Genomic DNA, 13,995 nt, shown 5'->3' with positions numbered 1-13,995 from the left:
GCAAAAAAAAAAAAGTCGCAGCGCGGCCTTGGCGGGGTCGGAGGCGAGGAAGATGGGGGGTGCATGGACGAGGGCAAGGGCGAGGGCGAGAGCATGAGGGTGAGAGGCGAGACGGACCGTTTCCGCCTCCACTCCGCCTCCGCTCTGCCGGCGAGAAAAGAAAAAAAGAACGACAGAAATGAAGAAGAGAGAGAAAGAGGAAAGAGAAAAAGTAATAAGGGTGTTTTGGTCAGTTTGCTGAAAAAGCGGACTGAATCTGCAAAAACGAAAAAGGTGGCCCAATTTTGCAAAAGCCCAAAATAAGTGGATTTTTTATGCAAATTAGCCATCATTCTAATATATATAAACCTCGTTAACATCATCTTTTTAAGAACATTGATGATGGAAGCAATATATAGTTCCAACCACCATAATGTAGTACTAGAAAACAATAAAGTTTCCAAACAATTTCGATTTGTTTCCAATCCTTGTTACGTAAAACACTTTCGAAACACTGTTAATTTAAAAAATTTCAATTCGTTTCAAACCATATCATAGTGTACTTCAACGCTTTCAAAGCGTTGTTAAATTAATAAACACCTCATATCAGCTATTGAATATCGTTAATTTTGAAATTTTTCAATTACTAGATAATTTGCTTCAAAAAATTTGAATATTTAGTCATTAGATTATTCATATACTATGAATAATATTTAACAATATTGATCAGTGATTCAAAAGCTCGATTACTAAAGATAGAGTGGGCATAACAAAGGACTTGTGTTGTCTATAGCATTACTCACATACTCTCTCTCTCTCTCTCTCTCTCTCTCTACTATACTATTATGAGTATGATCGCCCTCGTACTCATAAGTTGTTTTCGATGATAGAGTTTTCAAATGGACGATTCATACCGTCAAATGTTATCTAGAGTATTTAAAACTTCTAAAAATCAAATTTCATAATTTTTTGACATCATTAACTTACGATCAAAAGGTCACAAAATTGATAATTTTTAACGGCCGGTATGGGATACTTGCTAGTTTAACGGTGTAAAAGAATCGGAATCGGTTGAATTTTAATAAAAAATTCTATTCGCTATTTAGATAAAGATCAATAACTCCGATCTTAAATTGAAGGATCTGATCATCCATTTTTAGGACGTCGTTCGATTTCGACCGTTCATTAATTTTATACCCGCTTGATGGATTTTATTATGATTCCAAAAAATTACGAAATTTATTTTTTAGAAGTTTCAAATACTCTAAATCATATTTAACGGAATGGATCGTCGATTCGGAAGCCCCATCATCGAAAACAACTTATGAGTACGAAGGACCCAATACTCATAAGAGTTTAGTAGCCCGACAGTAGAAATTGAATAATCTTTAAAATTTGAGTATAAGACTTTTAAATTCAAAATCAAGAATGTTAACCTTAATCTTGATAGTTTAAAGTATTTTCTATCAAATTTGAAGAAATTTAGATTCTTCTACATCGTTAACCTCCAAACTCGCTATAGTAACCATTAAAAATTGACAATTTTGAAATGATTTGATCATAAAATAACTATGTCAAAAAAATATAAAATTTTATTTCTAAAAACTTTAAATACCCTAGATCAGTTTTAATAGTATGGATCGTTGATTTGAACACCCTAAAATCGAAAACAGGACTATAGTATCGGAGCCTCGGTACTATAAATAATATAGGAGACTAGCTCTATATATATATATATAGAGAGAGAGAGAGAGAGATTTAGTATAGAATATGTTTTGGAAGTAAACGATGTCATTTACTTCTCATCCTTTCCATCAATGAAAGTGAGTATAATGATGAGTATAATGAATTCACCACCTATTAATTGGCCCTAAGAGAGTGCGACGTTTTTGCTGTCCATAGACATATATCCTAAGGTGAGTGTGATGATTTCGCCGCCAATGGCTAGCTTGATGCATGATAGAACGAACTTTGTATTTTTGATCCTTGTGAATTGGGTACTGATAATAGTAAGCATATTTACGGGTTGAATTACTAAGATTTCATTATCTGTATTGACGGAGACATAATAATACTTGTTCTCTTTTTGCATATATTAGATGTATACGTTTATTGCTAGTTTTATGCTTACCTTCCACACATTGTGCCTTCTTTGGACTGGGAGAGTAAAGCTTTCCTGTTGGACGCCCTTATCCATTGATCCACGACAGCAAGGCCCAGTCGTGGATCTGTCGTGGATCAGCACGACCCATAGCCTGGCTGAACCGGCCGCCTTTGTTCAACTTAGGGTGTGTTTGGTTTCACGTAAAACTGTGGAAAAAAAAATTTCAGTGGAAAAAAAGTTTTATATCGTTTAGTGTTTGATTTGTAAGAAAAGAAAAATAGTTTTCCGTAACGGTTGTTTGGTTGAAAGAAAAAAAAAATATAGATAAAAAATTATTTAATATATTTTTATTATATATATTTATAATATATAATAATTAATATACTATATATATTATTATAATTTCTATATATAGATTAAATATATTTAAAATTATAATAAACATAATACATAATAATTATAAATATTAATAAATAATTATAAATTTATAAATAAAATATTATATAATAATATCTCTATATAAAAATAAAATACTATATATAGTATACTATATATATAGTCCGGACTGACTTGGTTATAATAGCACGACGCACTTGGTGCTACCAGTTTTCCGCTGTTAGATCATACCTTTGATATTGTCACCCGTAATCATGCCTATTCAACCAACCACCCACTTCAACCCTTAGGGGGCCCGCCATCATTCAAAACCGCAGTATATGATATAAATTATATAGTAGAGTATATAGTATATGATAGCTATTCTATATAAGAGGAGGTCCACCGTTGGACTCCCTCCATGCGAGTCCATGAGGCCGCTTGGGCCTCCTGGACCGTGACAAAGCCCGCCGCCGCGAGACGCGATTTGCCTCGAGTTTTCGTTATCCACCTCACACGCGGAAAACGAAATAGAAGTTTCCCTTAAATACGTAAAAGTATTTTTCCAAAAAATTTTTACGACGAATAACAAATGATAGCAAACCACTTTGCATCCACCGAACAATTTATCTGATTCCATCCATTGTACATCACGCAAACACCCCCCTTTGGCCTGATTTACACTCCAGGTAGGCATAAAACACGCTGAAGTTAAAGAATTTCTTATGCTTCAAGATTCCAACTATTAAACAAGTGAAATTGTACGAGACGATCTTGTCTTGAGTGATGCTTGGATATTATTTTTTACAAATTCAGTTCAACTACGTTCTTGGTTAGGGTTCCAGGAAGTATCACGTTACTGATGGTTATATTATAGTATGTATAGTATATTAGGTATATATATAGGTATATGGAGGTATATTTATATATATCAGTGTATGATGCTTGTAAAAGCCACAGTATTAATGTTGGTCAGTTTTTACCGTGTAGATCCTACTTTTCGAATCAATTTTCAATCATAAGATTATACTATTCAATCAACCACCACTCAACCCTTAGAAGGGCCAACATTCGTAACCGCTATCTCTTAAGTCAAATGGTAAAAAATTTACAGGCCACCAATAACTTAGTAACTTTAAATATAAACAACTCATTGGTGGTACTTATTAGTATTAGTATATTTAGTATATATAATATACTATTATATAGTAGGTATTTAGTTTATATATATATATATGTGATATTGTCAAAGCGCACTCTTTGCTGTCCACTCGTCCGGAGCACGTGATTTTGCTTAATTTTTTATAAGTTAACATCGTTTAGGTCTCTTGTTGCAAGATTTTAAGAAGAGAGAATGCAAGTCTTTGATTAAAAAACAGAGAGACATATTGTACTTTTTAACATAACTTTATTCAAAAACACACGCGGAAGCGTTTTAATAGGAGTGTCAGTATGGAAGTGTCCAATTTGTATTTTGAGATATGTTAGATGGCGTCAAGTTTTGCCTTCCTAACGGCAATACAGTTTTCCGTTATTGTTTAGTTGCCAAAGAAGATTTATTTCGATGCTCAGTCTCAATATCTCAACTACTCAAACAGAATTAGGTTATGAGGGCATCACATGTTTGAGACACTTTTGAGTAAGCTGTCCCATTTATCCTAAAACTAATAAATAATATCTACTAATGTTAAATATAAAAGCAATCAACAAACGATAAAAGAATTACTCTATTTCAACCCATCACACTCATCCATTTGGCCCGAATTACAAATAGAAAGAAAAAAAAAGAAAAATCAATTACCATCTTTTCTTCTCTCTTCACTCAATCCACTGAAATTCTAGACGAAGAGCCTTTTCTGTCGTCCTCCTCCGCCACCGCAGCTAACGAGATAGAGTTTCGGCGGTTGCTAAATGCTTAAATAAGTGTTAGTAAATTAGCAGCACTCTTTTAGGTTATAGCAACACTCTTTAACTGTCACTATATACCTAGCGACCCCACATATAGCAACACTTTTTAAAAGTGTCGGTAATTTTAGCTAGCAGCACTTTTTTGACATGTACCTATATTTAAAAGTGTCGCTATAGACCGTTTTTGTTGTAGTGCAACTTGTCTTTTGCTTCCCGTTAGAGTAAAGTAAGGATACTTTTAAAAACAAACAAAACCTTTTCCACATTGTTATGGGTGATAAGTTTTCCAAATCAACAATCACCTCTATTATATACGGTATAAATTATATGAATTTTCTAGAAACTAATTTTTACAATTATTCGAAGACGACCGGCATCTTTCCAATCAGTAGGCATTTGGAGTCAAAGGAAATCGGTATCACCAAACATGATAGAGAAAGTCGAGAATGATCGGCATCTCCCAATATGAAGTAGTGAGCTAAGGAGAGTCGACATCTCCCAATATGACACTTTCGAAAAGTCATAACTTATATCTTCTTTTTTTTTGAGAGAGAGAGATAGGTAGCACGCTACCTGCTTCATTTATTTCATTTAGAAATAAATTTAGCTGGAAATGTGAATCAACTAGGATTCGAACTCGGAACCTCAGTGTCACGCCCCGGGACCGGCGGAGGCCCTCCCGGTAGCGTGCCCAGACCCGCCATATGTCCACACATATAAGGCGTCTAAAATAAAAGCGGAAGTAAAAGCAAGAATTACAACGACTAGGAATGAATAATATCTAACGATATCAGAGTAAGTAAAGTTCTATCATCTAAAACAAGAATAAAGGAAATATACTAATCCATAATAGTAAAGCACAAGGTGATACAATGCAAACTCCTCAAAAGAAATACAAAAATTCAAAAGAAGGGTGGTCTCTATATATATACGGGTACAACTCTCAACCTCTCACAAAATAAAATAACGAGAGGTAGACCACCTATCAAATCGTCCTCGAAGGAAGCTAGCTCGAAGCAACTCCCTTCCCGCGGTCTCTAGCCTCTCCCGACATGGAAGGCTCTGAAAAACATCAAGAAAACGAGGGCGTGAGAACTATAATTTATAGTTTCCAGTGGGCAATTACTGACCTCAGCTCAATGCACCACTAGGCCCCAGAAGAAACGAGTAAGCACGGTAAACAACAATAATGATAATGATAACTGCGGTATGAAAGTATGCATGTTTACTAAGCTTACTATACCATAAACATTACGATGTCAATGTTCTACATTTACTCTTTCATAATAAAGAATGTTCAATGCACAAGTAATATGTCTCAACATGGCCACAGGTAATTGTCACGGTCCACTTTATGAAGTTATAAAGATCATGCTTTATCATGGCAACAATATATATATGGATGCAATAAACAACATCTCCTAGCATACTACATGTATGTATATATACTCTAGTGTCCAAAACTATGCTAGAAGCAAGTCCAAGTAACCCAACTACTACTCTCTATCTAGTAGTGATTATAACACACACAACACCGTGTCGATTTTCATTTCCAATCAAGGACCTACCAAAGGTAGTCCAGCTTGTGCCGCCTAAGTGCCTGTGGTAGCCCAACATCCCTACTCTTGGAATGTGTCTATCCCACTCGACCCCGTAGGCATCTCAATACCGCACGAGCGAACATAAGTCGCGTAGACTAACTCCGGAGTGCCGGCTTGTAGGGAGCGACCCTCACAAGCATGTGCGAATGAGCACAAATGGCAAGCAAGCGTAGTCCAAGTCTCAAGTATCCAATCCTCATGTTTCTAACATGGTATAGTTACTAGCATCCTGAAGATCTAGGTCTAAGTCACAATTAAAGTTCCAACGTTCATGAAGTCTAGTGCCCCTTGATGACACTTCGACATTTCAATGTTGAGCATACACCAAATCCCTCAATGGCCCTATCCACTAGGTTCACCCATGTCCCGAGCTCAATGCCGCTTGATGACATTAGCTCTCTAATTCACATAACATTCTAGTTTGATGCCTCTTTATGGCATATTAGCTAACTTTCATGTCACAAATAAACTTAGATTTAAATGCATGATTCAAGCTCATTTTCATTATAAGGAACATGGCCCAATATAAGAATGCTAAACAATCAAACATAGGCTTCATATGCAACTCTCTACTATATAGGAGTCCAAAATTGCACTATATGTAACATAGGCATTTTAAGCATTTTAAAATTCACAATAAATACATATAACAAGAATATGGATGCTTTTTCATTTTACAACACTTAAATCATCAACAATGAGATTTCTCATTGTGTGGCTAGGTCAAACCCACCGAACCGTCGCATAATCCCTCGATTCACCGAACGGAGTTGTCCACGAGTCTCCAAATACCCTAAAAATATTAAGCGAAGAGATACACGGGCATTAATATCAACTATAAGATCAAATATTAACCAACAAGGCAAAAGGGCTAAGATCTCACCTAGGGTGGAGAAAAACTCTCACAAGCTCCAAAAGAAGGCTAAGATCCTTCCAATCCAACCCAAAGGAGTGCTCTAATCCAAATAATTTAGCCCCAAAAGCCCTAGAATCAAAATGCCCAAAATTAATCCTAAAACCTCATTCTAGGGTTCCAACTATCAAAAAGCAACAAAACTCAAATCTAGAGGAGGAGAAGGGGTTACTAACCTCTTAGAAGTTTCAATCAAGGTTCTAAGTTCACCAAGTGTGGAGATCTTCCTCCTCTCAAGCTCCAATCCCAAGCTCCAATGGTGGAAAAGCCTCCAACACCCAAAAAGGAGCAAAAAGAGAGGCTTTAATCTCTCTAAATCCAAATAAAAACCAAGGAAATCAAGGGGGAGAGTGTGGAGGGCTCCCTTACCTCTCCTCTTGCTGCTGGTGAGCTCAGGGGAGGCCTCAAGGGCGTGGGTGTTGATATAAGAAGTCCACAATTGCCAAAACACCCCTGCAGTTCAAACTGCACGAAATCAGCCTCCTTGTACCGGTACACGAGTCCTTGTACTGGTACAAGCCCCACGAAAATCTCAACCCAAGGCTCGGGTTGAGGGTTCTCTGGCTCTGTACTGGTACACTCAGGTACCAACCACCAAGTCCTTTGCCAGTTGCTCTAGGGACGATTGGTAACTTATATCTTAGTTACACACTAATTAAGTTCTCATGACTTCCAAGGGTCAGTTCATTTGTAAGTCCTTTTGTTCTCTAGCTCAAGTTTTCCTAGATGTCTATGCATCACTATGTTTAACACCATACGTTACATCCTAGGTTAAATGTCACTATTATATCATCTAAGCTTCAAATTATTTTTTTCTTTTTTGAGAAAGAGGTAGCTGCTTCATTCATTAAAACAAATGAATTAAGCGTCCAGGGTGGAAGCAGCTAAGGCCTCCGAAAGACAAAAAAGAGTGTGGATTAAAAACTAAATAATAGAGCAGGAAAAGATATATGGGAACAGCGTGCGTAGAGGGGTTTCTCCAATCCAGATATCAGACCACAACTTGATATTAGTACCACGGCCTAGTTCGTAGGATACGCTGCATTTGAACACATCACAACATCGGACCACACTTTTCCACCATTACGAATAGGGGACGAAGGCTCTGCCGTCATGTAGCGGTTTACGTCTGGTGTAGTAAAGAGAATTTATTAGTTTGCACCACGGGAGATTTGGTTCGTTGAGAAAGCGCCACCACCATTTGGTTAAGAGGGCTATGTTCATAGCGTCCATTATTTTTGATCCCTAGCCCTCCTTCAATCTTGCTTCTACAGATGGTTTTCCAGCTGATGAGACATTCTCATCCAAAGATAGTAGAAGTCCCTTTCCAGAAAAACGCTCTTCTTCGGCCCTCGATCCTGTGTAGTACCCAATATGGTGCTTTGAAAGTAGATAAGTGAAATAGCGGTAAGTTGGTAAGAACCGAGTTGACGAGAATAAGTCTTCCTCCTTGAGATAGGAGTTTAGCTTTCCATCCGTCGATTCATGCGTTGACGCGGTTGATTACGAAGGCCCAATCTTCCTTACGTAATTGTTTATTGTAAAGTGGTAGGCCCAAATAGCGAACAATAGCTTGCCCACTTTAAATCCTAGGATGTTGACCAATCTGTCGGCTTTGCGCGGTCGAGATCCCAAGTAGTACAATTCCGATTTGTTCTGGTTAATCCTAAGTCTAGAGGCCCACTCAAAGATCTTCCAAAGAAACTGAAGGTTCCTCATGAAATGTTTTCTGGGTTCGCAAAAAAATATTGTGTCGTCGGCGTACTGAAGGAGCACCGTTTCGCAGTCCTCAGTTGGGCCAATTCTACGTAGTAGATTGTTGCCCCTAGCGGTTTCGGTCAGCCTGGCTAGGCAATCAGCAACTAAAATAAAGAGATAGGGTGAGAGCGGGTCTCCCTGTCTAAGGCCCTTCTTAGCTTTTAGCCATCTAGTCGGGGTAGGTGTCATTCACTAAAATAGCGACTTTGGCATTGCATATACATTGTTCGATCCAGGACCACCATTTTTCACTGAAGCCGAGCCATCTAAGGATGCTTTGCAAGAAGGTCCATATGACATTGTCGAAAGCTTTTTCGAAATAGGCCTTGATACAAACGCATTTCGTGCCAGATTTTGAGCACCAGTTGACTAGTTCGCATGCTATAGCAAATGAGTCTATTAGTAGCCGGTCTTTGAGGAAGGTCGATTGGGAAAGGGAGATTATGGACGGCAGTGTAAGTGCAAGTCAATTGGCGAGGACTTTAGAGATGATTTTTTGTATTCCGTTGATGAGACTGATCGGTCGGAAGTCATTTGCCTTGCGCGGTCCTTCTTTTTTGGGGATGAGGCACACAAATGAATAATCGATGGGACCCGTAAAATGTCTGTCAGCCTGCAGGTCAAGGAATACATTGAAAATGTCCTTCTTTGCCGTCTCCCAGAAGGTTTGGAAGAAAATAAGGGGATAGCCATCTAGCCCGAGGACCTTGTCACTGCCTGGTTGGAAGGTAGCTGTCTTGTCCTCCTCAAGAGTGAATGGGGACGTTAGGGAGTCGGGGTTGCACAATCTATTAGAGTGATAGAGGTTACTCCAATTCCGTATGAAGGAAGACATTCATCCGCGTGACCAAATAGGCGTTTAAAAGCGTGAAAGAAGTAGAATATATTGTCCTCTTCATTGGTGATTTGCTTTTCTAATTCATCCTCAATGATTTCAATGGCGTTGCTTCGTTTCCGGCCATTAGCCACGGCGTGGAAAAATTTAGCATTTTCGTCACCTTCTTTGAGCGAGAGTTGTTTGGCCCTGGTGTTCCAGAGGATTTCTTCCTCCTTTAAGATAAGCTGTAGTTGCCCTTTGAGATTGGTCCGTTTATCCAGGGTTTTTGAGACAGGTTAGAGTGTTCCTCTAGGTGGTCGATTCTTGAAGTTCCTCCTGTATGTGCTTCTTTGTGTGGGATATACTGTGGAAGTTGGACTTGCACCATTCCTTTATCCTAGTTTTGCAATGACTAAGCTTAGGAGTTATACAGAGGATGGTTGATTGCTTACAAGGGACTTCATTCCACCATTTCGGCACGTTCGACAGAAAGTCATCCTTGGTGAGCCAAATCCTTTCAAATCGAAATCTCCGCGGCATGGGGAGGAGTCCGGTGAAGAGAACGATCGGTGTGTGGTCAGAAGTGATCCGCGGGAAAGCCTTGACCTTGCTAAGGGGGAATGAAAGGTCCCACTCGGTGGAGACGAGGAATCTGTCGAGTTTGGCCAGGGAGGGTTTTTGTTACGTGTTAGACCAGGTGTAGGTTTGGTTCGACAGCGGTAAATCAATGACCGCTAGGTTTCAGATGAGATCCGAGAACATTGCCATGGATTTGGAGCTCCAAGGGTTTCCTCTTTTTTCGGCTTGGTTTCTGGTGAAATTAAAGTCGCCGCAAATAACCTATTGGAACAGGTCCCGTTGAGTGCAAGCAGTTCAGAGCAAAAATCTTCTTTTCCGTCCTAAGTGGGGGACCCGTAGACGTTAGTGAGATAGAAGGTCTTGTCGGTAGCAAGATGGGTTAGGTTGAGAGTGAGTGATTGCTCTCGAACCAAGACCTCGTTACACTTAAAAAAAATTAGAATTCCAGCACGTGAGTAAACCGCCAGAGGTCCCGAAAACGGGGATAAAGTGGCACCGGTCGTAGCAAGAGCCGCAACAAGAACGAAGGAACGAACGGGACACGGAATCCACTTTAGTTTCTTGAAGGCAGACGACAGTACTATAGAGATTAGACAACACGAACTTGACACAGTAACGCTTGGCCGGATCATGCAGACCAGGGACATTCCAACTTAACAAGTTAAACATCGAAAAAACGAAAAACACATACAGCAGTAGTTGACACAGACTCGACAGGCATACTACATCTAGGCTTCTATCGACAGGAATTTTTTAAATTCCGTAGCGTCAAAATCGGAGAGTGACACCCCGCAGAGCAGGCTCCGCGCCTTGATTTTCTTTTTGAACCTCTTGTGCACTGAAGTCGCCGGCATGGTTGGTCCCCCCTCGAGGCGGTGCGCTTTTCTGCGCATCGCCCTACTTAACATAGAGTCCTTCATCAGCGTGGCCAAGCGAGCACTCAATCTGGGCGCATCTAGGGTGAGGCAATCAGTAGCAGACAGGTGCGGCACATCTTGAGGTAGGCTGCCAAAGTCGTTCCATGGGAAGGCCGACGCCAGATCATTGCTGGGCTAGGACCCAAGACAATTAGAGATAAACGAATCACGGCCAGAGACAGATAAATGGAGGTTGAGCCCCAACCCAAAGCAGCCAGGATCAGAGATTAAGTAGGTGAGGGTCCACCACGGACTGGACGAGCAAGGTGCGGGGTCTAATGCAGTGAGGATACGCGGGTCATCCGAGAAGGATGGCCGGAAGTTAAAATAAATGCACCGGCGATGATCCGCAGAGTTGAAAATCCCATGAAATCCCGCTTTGTCAGAAGCTTCTAGGTGCAAGAACCAAGGGTCAGCCAGGGGGTTTCCATATTTAGGTAAGAGTGCATTAATGGTGCTGGAGAGGCAAGAGCCAGTTAAGGGGAAGGAGGAAAAGGTAGAGCCGGTGTCAGGTTGAACGAGAATGGAAAACCCAACGGCGTGGGAATTTGAAAGTGAAAGTGAAAGGCACTCCTCAGGACGGTCGCTCTGCCGATCGCCGAAGAAATAGTAGCGGGAGGTGCCGGCTGCCCAGTCATAAGCCGCGGCGGAGTAAGAGCCTCGCGTGGCGGAGGGAGGGCATTGCGTCGCAGAGGGATGATAGGAGGCGCCGACTGCCCAGCCATTTGTCGTAGTGGAGGGAGAGCGACGCGTGGTACAGGGAGAGCGTCGTGTGGCGGTGGGAGGGCATCGCGTTGTGGAGGAAAAGCATCGCGTCGTCTATCGCGGATTTTGGAAGAATTCCAGGAGGCGTCGGAGTTAGATGAACCGCCGATCTCCATGTGTCTCCCTTGCGCAGAGCTGACGGAGAGCTGGCTGTCTCCAAAAGAAGGTCTGGCAGGCGGGTCGTGCTGATCCGTGCGTTCATTGTGGGGGTTAGCACGCCTCTCCTCCTTTGCTGCGAGCCCACCTTTCCAGCTGGATTAGCACCGAAAGCGATAGATCCCCAAAGGAGATCTCCAAGTTTTAAGGAATATCGAAGAGGTGGTTGACGTCTACCAGGCACCGGTAGCCAGAAAGGTCGACGATGCAGGCGCTGGAGTCATCCGATCTGATGAACCGGCCGAAACCGCTGACGAGAGCCGCCACGGTTCGAGAGGACCAGCACTCGTACGAAAGACTAACAAAAGGAATCCAGGCTTTGTAGGTGAGTGGCGGCCGCCGTGCGGCACTGTATGGATTCCAGGGAAAGTAGCGCAGTCAAAAATCCCCCAGACTGAGGATGTCCCTGTGGATGAGGTCGTCGCATGGCACCCATTCCGAGAGAAAAACGACGAAGTCTCTTTCGCGGTACCTTGCAATGTGGAAGTCGGTTGTGTACCTTCCGAAGGGACTCGCAAGGCCATTTGCGATAGTGTCCTGAGGGAAATGACCGAGATTGGTCGGGGGGACGACATCTACCAGGATAGCATTTCTGCGGCGATTTTGTCGGGCCCAGAAGTCATCGGACAAGGGAACAAAAACGGAAAGATACGCAAGCCCGACGCGCATTGCTCTATAGATCTCCATCAGCAGATGTTGCATGCAGTGCTTAGCTCTGTGGCCCGACTTGAAGCTCTTGGTGCACCTAATAGGATCGTGACAGTGAGCAACCCAGTGATCCCTTCCCAAGCACCTATAACATCTGCCTTTGAAGGAAAATCGACCACTGTTCGAAGAAGGGGAAAGATGCGATCTCGGAGGCGACGAGCGAGAGCGGGGTGGAGTGGAGGTAGAGTGGGAGAACCAGGGCTGAGGAGCACGTCCCTGTACGTCCTCTTAAAAGACGTGGATGGGGGGCGCTTCTTCCAGTCTTGCCTATCAGGCCGAGGCTTGTTCTCTGGTCCAAAGTTGTCAGCAGCTTGAGATTTGGTGGGTGCAGTAAATGATCTAGAGATTTGAAGGGGGTTATCTTGTCTGAAGTAGGCTGTCCGAGTTAATGTGTTTGCCCAGGTAACCTTCTTGAAGTTGGAGCAGCCCTCGTACCCATGATTACAGAGGTGGGTGGCTGCTTTAACTCCCTTGCCTAGTTCCAAGTAAATCTCGTTGGGTCTCTGCTGCGAAACAGAATACGCACCAGCAGGGGCGAGATCACAGGGAGCATCTTTGAAGGCGGCTTTCCCGTCGCCAGTCGTGCCTAGAATCATCGCTTGCGGATCACGTCGTGGGTTCGGGGAGAGCACCATCTTCTTCCCAGTCTTCTTCTATTCCTGAAACTCGGTCGCCTTCTTCCCAGTCTTTTTCTCTTCTTGAAGCTCAACCACCTTCTTTCCAGATTTCTTCTCCTCCAGAAGCCCAGCCACCTTCTTCCTAGTCTCCTTCTCCAGAAGCTCAGCCACCTTCTTCCCAGTCTCCTTCTTCGCCAGAAGCTCAGTCACCTTCTCCTTGCGTTTCTTCAGCGCACAGAGCTCACGAAGCTCTATGGACAGAGTCTTTAAGCTTGGTGGTTGGTACCCGAGGTCTCAAGTTCGAATCCTTGTTGATTCACATTTCTAGCTAAGCTTCAAATTTATATAATACTTTATTTACATGTAATGTGGACTTTCATTCTTCATGGCAAAGGAATTGGAAACTCTGTTTTCTTAAGTCAAATGCTTTTGTAGTTTTCTGGACCTCGACAACTGGGTTTGGTTGCAACATGGATATATAGTTGGTTAGCACGTATGTGGATTGCTGGACAGGATTGGAGCCATTTTGACGCTAAATGAATGCGAAAACAGACTCGAGATTGAAAATCCTGTTAAAACTGAAGTTTTATGAGTTTCAAACGCCCAAAAGATGTTTAAGGCGCTAGCAAGCAGGCTTTGGATGTGAATTCAAATCCTAGTTCCGGACTCCCAATAGTACTGTAGAAACCCAGATGTAGGTTGGTGATGATCTGATCGTTGCCTCGACATGTGCATAGTGACTCATAGGTGTTTTAGGCACAAGATTTCGGGCACCCGAAGTGTCCACGTGCAGCTACA

This window comes from Ananas comosus, linkage group 19, assembly GCF_001540865.1.
Source record: "Ananas comosus cultivar F153 linkage group 19, ASM154086v1, whole genome shotgun sequence".
Taxonomy (NCBI): Eukaryota; Viridiplantae; Streptophyta; class Magnoliopsida; order Poales; family Bromeliaceae; genus Ananas; species Ananas comosus.
This window is presented reverse-complemented; position numbering follows the sequence as displayed.